We start from the raw sequence: 11,062 nt of genomic DNA on the forward strand, positions 1-11,062 counted from the left end.
CTGCCACCCACAACCTAGACAAGCCAAAGACAATAGACAGAACCTGATAACAGGGCACAGGAGGCGGCGTCCCGTGGCCTGGCCACGGTCTGGGAGATATGACTACATCCAGTCTCTCCATGGACCCCCAATGATCGGTCAACAGAAACAGAAAGGTACCTTTTTATCCAGACGTCGAGGCCTCGGAGATGCCCGTTGGGACCAAGAACAAAGAGTGTGTCCTAAAGGTTGCGTCCTTGACGATTGCACTGACCCCGTCATGGCATTCAAGGGCCCTGGAACGTCTCAGGTTGGCCACCCCCTTTGAATCTGCAACAGGGACAGCAACAACTTCGGAGGCTGGTCCGGTCTTAGTTCCCAGGGCCACTCCCTGAGATCTCGCTGGAGCCTCCAAATGTTGTAGCTGCCAGCCCCCGATAGACACATGGACCACCAGAAATCAGTGAGTAATAGGAAACACACTCTTTATTCAGCCAGGTGGGTCTGCCAGGGGTATGCAGACCCCAAATTAAGCAGCCCTGAAATGTAGAGGTACAGGGTTTTTAAGCCCTAAACCTCATTCCTCATTCTGTGTGAACACAAGTCTATTTTTCTTCTATTTACTAACTGTCAACCCACGGATAGGTTGTGTAAGTGGGGGTACAGAAGCAGAAAGCTTATTGTTAGAATGTTATGTTCCCATGGGTGATAACCTATGTTCCCATGAGTGATAGCCAAGCAGTAATTTTCCAGCCAGCACAATATAAAAGCTGGTATCATTCTTTATCTGGAGAAAGGTAGCTGAAAGACTTAGGTGAAGGGAGTCTTTTTACTATAAACCCTTTAGTGCTTTTTGAATTTTGAACCATGTGAATGTATTGATTACTTGAAAAAAATTTTAAACTACCCACATTATTTTTACAGGACAATGAGATTAAACTTAATTCTAATATGGCACCTTTTCTAGTTTTCAGAACTTCCTGTCATTACATTCTTGGATATTTCAACCTCATTGTAGCATGGAATTTTATTCACTGTTGTTGAGGTGGAGCTTAAATCTTAGGAGCTGCTGAGATAGCCGAGTTTGTTAATTTATTATCTCTGTCACATGGGAGCATCAATCCAATCTTCACCGGGCGATGGTGATATCGAAGGGAGCAACTTCAGGAGCAGAGAGACACTGTCGTAGACAACAGAAAATTCACTGCGTGTTTAAACACCTTAATAGGACTGACCTGATCTGTCAGCTGCCAAAGTGCTATAATTTGAATGGTGCACAGAAGGACTTTTCGCTTAAATTTATCCCCACCTTTTCCACTGTGTCTTCTGGAGTTCATGGTTAATCATCTGCAAAACATCCTATGTCTTAAATCTCCTCTTTGAATATTTTCATCACTTCCTTGCTCTAGCCCAGTGGTTCTCAACTGGAGTAATTTGCCCTGTTCCCCAGAGGACATTTTGCAATGTCTGGAGATATTTTTGGATGTCACAACTGGAGGTGATGCTACTAACAACTAGTAGATGGAAGCCAGGAATGCTGCTGAAAATCCCACGATGCACAAGGCAGTGCCCCCTCCTCCCCAAAGAATCGTCAGCCTCAAACGTCAATAGCACTAAGGTTAAGACACCCTGACACTGTCCCGAAGGAACTGCTTCCCTTGCAGCCTTCTCTAACGGTGTCTGTTTTCTTGTAACTGGACTTGGAGGTCGGGTTGGATTTCCTTCCTTCTCATCTCTGCTTACAAACAATTAGTTCTGAACTTCGTGTCAGATTTTATCACTCACCACCTCCCCTTACTGCATTTTCCTACCGATTTTAGCTCCTCTTTCACTGTCGTTCTCTTCAGCACTACAACTGTCTTAAATTTTGGCAATTTCACTCTCCATGTAGATGATTCTTCGAACATCCTAGGCTCTCAGTTCCTTGTATTCCTCTCCTGTGAGAATCTCGCTCTCTACCCTACCTCGGTCGTTAGCTCGCTTATCATTAAGCTGGTCATTGACTTTCACGGCAACCCCTCCACCATCTCAATTCAAGCAGTCCGTTTTCTGATCACTACCTGCTACCATTTTAGGCCAGTCCCTCTAGTAATCTGATTAGGACAATCAATTTATTGATCCTCCAAACTTTTTCCTGTTCCTGGTAAAATCTGACTTAACATCTACTCAGATCCTATACCTCTGCAGCTGAATGAGGCTGAAGAAAACCATTCAATTATGCTAACTGTTCTCTAATCAAGTTTACGGCCACTAACCTTGAGTGGGCCCTTTATGCTGCCCAACAATATGTTTTCCCAATTTCTTTCCTCTTCTAGACAACTATTTCTTTCCTCTTTTTTTTCCTCCCAGATTTATTGATGTATAATTGACAAATACAATTGTAATATCTTTAAAACGTACGTGGTGGTGATTCGATATACATATACAAAATGGTGAAAGGATCGCCACTATTAAGTTGATTAACATCACTTCATATGTTTAGTTTTGCGTGTGTGTGAACACGTTGTTTTTCTTAGCAAATTTCAATTATACGATACAGTATTATTCCCTATAGTCATCATGCTATACATTAGATCTTTAGATCTTAATTATCTTATAACTGAAAGTTTGTACCCTTTTACCAGCTTCTCTATATTTCACTCCTCCCACCACCCCCAAGCCCTGGCAATCACCATTCTACTCTCTATTTCTATGAGTTCAACTTTTTTTTTTTTTTTAGATTCCATATATAAGTGATACTGTGCAGTATTTATTTGTCTTTCTCTGTCTGGCTTATTTAACTTAGCATGATGCCCCTAAGCTTCACCCACATTGTCACAAATGGCAGGATTTCCTTCTTTTTTAAGGCTGAATAATTTTCCATTGCATATATGTAACATTCATCTGTCAATGGACACTTAGGTTGTTTCCATGCCTTGGCTTTTGTGAGTAATGCCTCAATGAACATGAGATCTGTACCCCAACGAGGGGTTGCTAGATCATGTGGTAGTTCTATTTTTAATTTTTTGAGGAGCCTCAAAAAATATTGTTTTTCATAATGGCTGTACCAGTTTACATTCCCACTGACAGTATACAAGTGTTTCCTTTATTTCATATCTTCACCAACATTTGTTACTTCTTATCTTTTTGATACTAGGCATCCTAACAGGCATGAAGTGATAGCTCATTGTGGTTTTGATTTGCATTTCCCTGATAATTAGTGATGTTGAGCATCTTTTCATGTATCTGTCGGCCATTTGCATATCTTCTTTAGAAAAATATTTATGCAGGTCTTTTGCCTATTTTTTAAATTGGGTTATTATTATTATTATTATTTGCTTGAGTTCCTTGTACAATAGTCCTCCCTTATCTGCAGGGAATACATTCCAAGACCCCCAGTGGATGCTTGAAACCGCAGATAATATAGAACCCTATATATACTATGTTTTCTCCTATACATACATACCTACCTATGATATAGTTTATTTTATAAATTAGGCACAGTAAGAGATAAACAACAATAACTAATAATAAAATAGAACAATTTTAACAATATATGGTAATAAAAGTTATATAAGTGTGGCCTTATTGATTAAAACAAGAGTTACTTGAACACAAGCACTATGATACCACAATAGTTGATCTGATAACTGAAGCGGCTACTTAGCGACTAATGGGTGGGAAATGTATACAGCATGGATACACTGGACAAAAGGATAATTCACGTCCTGAGAGGGACAGAGTGGACAGCGCCAGATATCATTAGGCTACTCATCACTCATGCAACTTAAAACTTATGAATTGTATACTTCTGGAATTTTCCATTTAATGTTTTTGGACCATGGTTAACTGCAGGCAACTGATACTGCAGAAAGCAAAACTGCGGATAAAGTGGGACTATTGTATATTTCTAATATTAACTCCTTATCAGATACATGGTTTACAAATATTTTCTTCCATTCTTTAGGGCACCTTTTCGTTTTGTTGATGGTTCCCTTTGCTGTGCCGAAGCTTTATTATGTATGCTTTTGTTAAATCAACATTTGTTAAGTAGAGCCCCACCCCACCAGGGTCATATGGCTCAATAAAAGAGCACAAGAGAAATTAAGATAGAGAAGTTTATTACTTAGAGGTCCTGAAGAAAGGACATGGTATGAGGTCTAACAGGGCCACATGAGAAGGTCAAGGCAGGGTGCAGGCAGAAAGTGACAAGACTTGGGGCACACGCCTTTATTAGGGTCCATGGGTGGCGTGCTTTGGGGTTCCTGGGCTAAAGCTGGATTGGTCAATTCAAACAAAAGAACAGGGTTTTGGTAAACTCTAGAGATGTCTTATATACAGGTGCACAAGGGGAAGGCCGTGGAAGGCAGGGGAAACCGTTTATCATGAGAGCTGTTGGAGGAGCTATATCAGGAATTTACATTTGCCTGTGACTGCGCAGGCTGTTATCTTGGGGATGCACCTGCATGATGGCCTAGTGTCAGTTTAAAGCCCCCGCAGCTCACTTAGATAAACAAAATGAGTGCCGAGGCAGCAATATCACAGAGTAGCTTAACTAAACTCTCAACAGTCCATCCTGTGATGCCTCAAGATCAGGATCAATAATCACTCGCAGCAGGTATGTTAAAGGACATAAGTATTGTTTTCTGAAGCCATTGTAAAGCACATTTAACCAAAGCAATAATGATGAAGCCTATGATGAATAAACTTGTTACTATCTGAGATCCATTTCTAAGCCATTGCCCCCAGGTGGATGGTGAGAGCCACGAGAACAAATCAGGGAACTAGAGGAGTGTGGGAATCTGTTGAAATATTTTAGTTATATGATGCATGACCTGTAAATCTTGACACATCTTCTGGAGGTTGGCCTGTACCTGTCTTGAGTTGTTACCGTACAGGTGGCAAGAAGTGCCCTGTGAAAAGATTCCACCCTAATCTAACACCAGTTGATTATCTATCACCATTTGTGTTAGTGAGTCATTCTGTTGTTGCATCAGATTAGAATGTGGTTTAATGGTTTGTTAGGGTTGCTGCTAACTGCTGGGTGGTTTTTGATATTTGATCATGTTGGGATAGGGCAGAAGCACCAATTCCTGCAGTCCAGGGGTGATAGCCAGTCCAACAGGGTAGGGATAAGAATGGCTCTTTTCGTACATGATGGGGCACCTCTAGAGGAGAGGTGCCAGGAAGGAGGAAGGTGGCTGGAATACTGAAGGGTACAAAATTGCAGTCATAGGGGCCATCTTTGGGAATAGCTAGCAGGCTGGGCAGGGCCAAGTGGACCTCTCCTGGCTCCCTGAGTTAGGTCTATAATAGCATTCGAATGATACATTATTTATCCTTAAGGGGCAGTGAGTGTACAGGGTGAGGTCCAGCCTTTTGTGTTCCAGTATAGTTGGTAGCCTTTAAAAAGTACCACTGTGGAGGATTATTTTGATCCAGGGTGCCCTGTCTGAGGTCTAGATTAGAGGTTTAGTTTAGCCTAAATGAGACTTATGGTGTTTGGGAGGAAATGAGCAGATGGGGCTGATCACTAGGAAAAACTATGGGACAGATAGTGACAGGAGTCTTTAGGTCTGACTTTGTGTGGTGACAATCCAACATCGTTTTACTTGCAAGGCCTGGGCTGCTATCTTAAAGATTTGTATGAATGTAGTTGTATCAGGTCTGGCCCACTTGGTTGTGGTGTGAGGCAGGGTTGTGGCATACAATGGGGAGGAGTTTATGAGTGAGATGTGGAGAGGAATGGAGGTGACAATTTCTGGTGTGGAGGAGGTGCAGTTGTGGGAATAACAGGAGGAGTAGAGTCTGTCAGGGATGCCTCAGGTGGAAAGCAAAAGCTATTATCTAGTACACTGAGCAGTGAACACAGCAATAAGAGGTCCCTAACCGTGGATGTATGTGCTTCAAGCTAGGGGTGTTGAGAAGAAATGCCTTGTTGTGGCTAGTGTGGTTTAGAGTACCTTGTTTGGCTTGCCACAGAGGTAAAGTGATGTCTAGTGCTGCTGGGGGACTTACTCGCAGTTTAGCAAGTGTTTCGATAGATTCCTCGTCTTTCTCTTGGGTTGTGGTGTCACCATCAGAGGTGTACTCATCACTAATGTGAGCTCTTGGGCTGCGGCCATGGCATCTGAGGTGTTGGTGTGCTCGGGGGTGGCGGAGGCCAGCCCTGGAGACGCATGAAGGGCAGGAGTGGCTGGCTGGCGTTCAGTTCTGAATATAGATGCTAAAGGCCTGGCTCAGGATGGACCTGCAAGGACAGGCTCTACTGCTAGCTGCACAGATCTCAGTCATCATCAGGGATGCACCTTGCAAAGGAGAGTGCGACGTCCACCTCTGAGTTTGGTGAGGACTCCACTCACAATTTATATAGATTCCAGGCACATTGATAGGCTACATGCAGGGACATTTTTGTGGACAGCAGCTTTACAACCAAGAGATCACCCCATTGAAACTATAATAAGTTCATTAGGGTACAGACCTGACAGTCAGATGAGTCTAATTTGCCTACATTGAGAGGACTATTCTGCCTGGAATATAATTTGAGGCATGAGTTAAGGAGAGAGCAACTCATTTAAGCATTGCTTCAATTGGTACCATTTAAGGCGGAGGGAGGTGAGCTCTGGGTCAGAATCCACATCTAATAGCACACCACTTTGGCTGTAAGCCCTTCTAGCAGGGCCTCCTAGCACCTGGCCTCAGCCGTGCTGTGGTGCACATGTGCACCTGGCTGATTTTACTCCAGTACCTCCCCTGAGACAGGGTTAGGCCCAAGGGGTCTACTAGCGACCCTATTAACCAGGCTGTGCACGATAGGAGTACTAACCACAACAAAGTAAAGCATTTGCATTTGACCAGCTTGCAGGGCTGTAATGGTTGTGTGTTTCCTTTGGAACAAGAGGCCATTAACTTCTTCCTCGGTTAAGGAAGGAGTCTGGCCTGAATCTACTGATAGCAGACTAGATCCTGCGGTTTCTGTTTGGATTTCATTTCCTAATGTGACTGGCATCCACTAGGCAGAGGGACCCTTTTCCTCTCTCTGAGATCCACACAATTCTGTCAGTGGGTCCTTGCCAGAATTGACATGGGACACCGGGCCCAGGAGGTGGAAAGGGTGCTCTGTGAGGTGGGATGCAGGGCCTAGCACTCGAGGGCTGGCCTTGGGGTTGTATGCAGCTTTGGTGCTGTAAAATCTGGGAGTCTGGGGTAATGTTTTTTCCCCCATGGCCAGCCACCATGTTTATTCCCTCCAGGGCCTCCTAAATAGTATGGGAGGGTCAAGTTTGCCTGTGTCTTTCCAGAATTTGCCCTTCAGGCTCTAGGGGTCTTTTAAAAGTAAGCATTTTGGGGTCTTGTAAATATCAGTTAGTTGTGGCATTTCTGTGGTGGTGAGTAGTAGTAGCTCAGAGCCAGTATTAAACACTTAAAACAGTCGGTCAGCCTCTTCCTTTCCCTCCTGCTGTACAAGGTCTTTTAAAATATTTTAAATCTCTAGACTTATACATTTTATGTTTCACTTTCTAATTCTCTATTATCTCCCACTGATTTGACCTTATGAGCTGTTACTGGAAAGATTCGCAGGGGATGTCCCTGGCAGGAGACTGGTATCTGCTTCTTTTTCCAGGGTGTCCCCATAGAACTGTAGAGGATGGGGGTCAGCTTCCCCTAGTGCAATGGTGGCAGGATCGTTGGGACTGGTCCCTGGAGCCCTGAGAATGTAGAACCGGTGCTTGGGCATGTTGGTAGGCCTGGCGGAGCGGCAGCCAGGCTGCTTCTGAGGGCGTTTTACATTTAATGAGGAGCTTGTTAACTTCCCCGGATGTTTTAAGTGGTGTTGGCACTAGGCATTCAGCCCATTTATATCAGGCCGCTAGGTCTTGTGCTACCGTGCGCCAGGAATGGGACCCACGATATCCCATTGGGTCAGGGGATGTGGTGTAACAGCAGCAAAGTATGCAGGAACAGAGGGACCACAGCCGCAGCTGCACTTGCCTTTGTAAGGAGCCATGGCTTTCTGAATGAAGATGCCCCCGCGTGCTGGAAAGGACTCGAGTCCTGGTGCCATCCACAAACACAGGGATCAGTGCCTTTTCCTTCAAAAGGCACTGCCTGGCACCTTGAGAGCCCACACTTGGGTAGGAATTGTCATTAATGCAACGGGACCTTGTGAAAATCTTAGTCAATTTTCCTAACTCCTGGGTCTGTGCTTAAAGTTGGGAAATATACCCGAAGTCTAACACCGGCTGGTGTCACATATGTTATTTGATGGAACGAATGGAGTGTGTTGGAAGTTCTACCTGCTAAGTTATTTGAGATCTTTGCAGATCTCAATACACTGATCCACTTGGAATTTCAAATCTTATCAAAGAATGCATTTTACATATCCTTTACGACCACCAGAGGGCAAGCTTGGAGGGAAGAATAGGTAAGAGGTGGCAGTCTAAATGTGGGCCCCTGCCTGGTTTGGCCATTCAAAGCCACCAGGTGGCAGTATGAGCATGCTGGAAACTTGAAGTAGGGGATTCAGGCTACAGCCGGCTCTGAATGCAGGTGAGTGCCCCCAACACACACATTTCCCCCCCTTTTTTTTTGGTCAATTCATCTTTTATTAACATCAGTCTTCTGCAGCTTTGTACAAGTTGTTGCTTTATATTTTCCCTTAGATCTGACAACACTAAATTTAAAATTTTGGAACAGAACAAAACAGATTAAAAATTTTTGGAGATAAAATTCACATAACATAAAAATCACCATTTAAGCTATTTTAAGGTGCACAGATCAGTGACTTTTAGTATAGCTGCAGTGTTGTGCAACCATAATTACTATCTAATTCCAGAATATTTGTGATACCCCCAAAGGAAGCCCTGTACCCATTAAGTAGTCAATCCCCATTCTCCCTTCCCACCATCCTCTTAAAAACCATTAATCCACTTTCTGTCTCTATGGATTTGCCTATGCTTGACATTTCATATAAACAGAATCATACAATATGCAGCACAGATTAACGTCAAGATTATCGTGTCAAAACAAGGCTATGTTTCATCTAAAATATCAAAGTTATATACAGGATGAAAAAACATACAGTTTTTGAATAATTAGTAACTCTAACTTGCCTTAATATTTAATAACAGAGTTTTTAAGGACTACCAAAATTCGGTTTGCCCGCCCTCTGGGGTAGGAACACATTTGAATTCTTTTAATTGCAATGAGATAGAGACCAAAGGGTGGAAGGAACAAAGACCGATTAATAGAGTTCATGCCCCCTTAATTCCTTAGCAAATAAAAGCATAGCAATATCAAGGCACCACCTACATGTATTCAGGCTCTTGCTGAAGGCAGAATTCTTTCATACTCCCCATGGCTCTGGGCCCAGAACTGCCTGCAAGTGGTCCCTGATGGGTTTTGCCCACAGCCGACAGCATGGGCACTATGGGGACAGCTGAGCTATGATTAGTAGAGGTTGAGGAAAGCAGGAAGAGGGGTTTGTCCTTTTATAACTTTCCCAGTGCTAGAAATTATTAGTTTATGGCAATATTTAGTCACAACTTTCTTCATCTTATTTGGGATACGCACAAAATAGATTCTCAATGTATTTTTATAGGCAACTATATGAATAACAAAAGCAAATAGAATTTCTAATCCACAGAGACGTAAGTAGGGAATTTAAAGATGCTTCCATTTCTCTCCCAGTATGGAATAGTATCTGCATAGTTTGAAAAGGGAACAGATCTTTCCTCAAAGCAGTTGTCACTAGCTGGTAGCCCTTTTGCTAACCATGAAAAATAAATTATTACATGAAGGTGTGAGGGCTGTCAGGCCCAAGAAGGTTTTTCTGAGTAGCTTCTATAGCATTGAGTTAACATTGTCACTAATTACAAACATGGAAAGATGCATGTGCTTTAAAAATTGCAATTAATTGAAGTAAAAGTGACAATAATATCGGCAGAAAGTGACTCCACCTAAGTCATAAATTTTTATAACAATAGGAATATTCAATTATAACTTAAAAATTGCCAAAAATTCAGATTATAAAAAGTTCAAAGAAAATACAAGAGTAAATCCATGGAACGAGATTTTCATACGTTATTATCATTCATTAAATTGGTCATTATATTCAATTCTGGTCATTATATTCAATTCTGGCATTGGTCATTATATTCAATTCTGGTTATATAATTTTATGTAACTTCAATAAAGAAGAAAGAGAGAGATGTTTGAAGAAGCCAGTGTGATAGTAGTATAAGGTATTTTCTGATTAGTTCAGATTTTAATAGAAAATGTACAAATGATAGAAATAAGGAAATATGACTAAAGATGAATAGAGAGAGTGTTATAAATCTGTAAAAAATGGCATCCAGAATGCTAAAGACCAAAATGAGTTGAGAACTGCAAATCTTCTAAGGAAAGATAGAAGAGCTTTATAACCATATTTAGAGCAAAGATCTGAAGAGTTAAGTCTGAGGCTTGGGGCCGACTGTGTAATGTGAACAAGTGACAGAATAAGCAGAACTCTTTGAATCTGTCTTCTGTGTCAAGGAGAATGATCTTCACACTAAAAAGGGTGAAGCAAAAGTGGGTTAGAAGAAATTGGAGCCCAAGATGGGTGAAAAATATTAAGTATGTAAGTTTTGCAGACATCTAAATGACTTTCGATTAATCATCTAGACTACATGAATTATGTCCAGTGTGCTCAGATAGCCCAGAATGAGTAGTTGAACAGATGTTATTTTGAAAATCAAAGAGCGTGAAATCAAGATCAGATATTGGCAAATATGGTGGCAATTTTCCAAAAGGAAATGGTGGAGTACCCAGACCTGATGTCAATCCCGGGCAAGACTCAAGAAAGGGTTATTCAAAGCATCATTTATGTGCTCTTACAAAGTAAAAACATTACTAGAAGTGAAAGTTGGCTAGGGACATGTATTTTCAGATAAACCTAAATTTTTTTCTTATGTCAGGATTGATGAATTTGTAAAAAAAGAAAAAAAAAGATAAAAGAAAAGAAAACGGTAGTAGGTCTTGACTTCTGCAAGGCTTTGGAATAGGTTTCTCATTATTACATCTTCTAGATGCCTAGGTCCTTGAGTGAAGGGGAGTACATCTC

The sequence above is a fragment of the Pteropus medius genome, unplaced genomic scaffold, assembly GCF_902729225.1.
Source record: "Pteropus medius unplaced genomic scaffold, Ma_sr-lr_union100, whole genome shotgun sequence".
Taxonomy (NCBI): Eukaryota; Metazoa; Chordata; class Mammalia; order Chiroptera; family Pteropodidae; genus Pteropus; species Pteropus medius.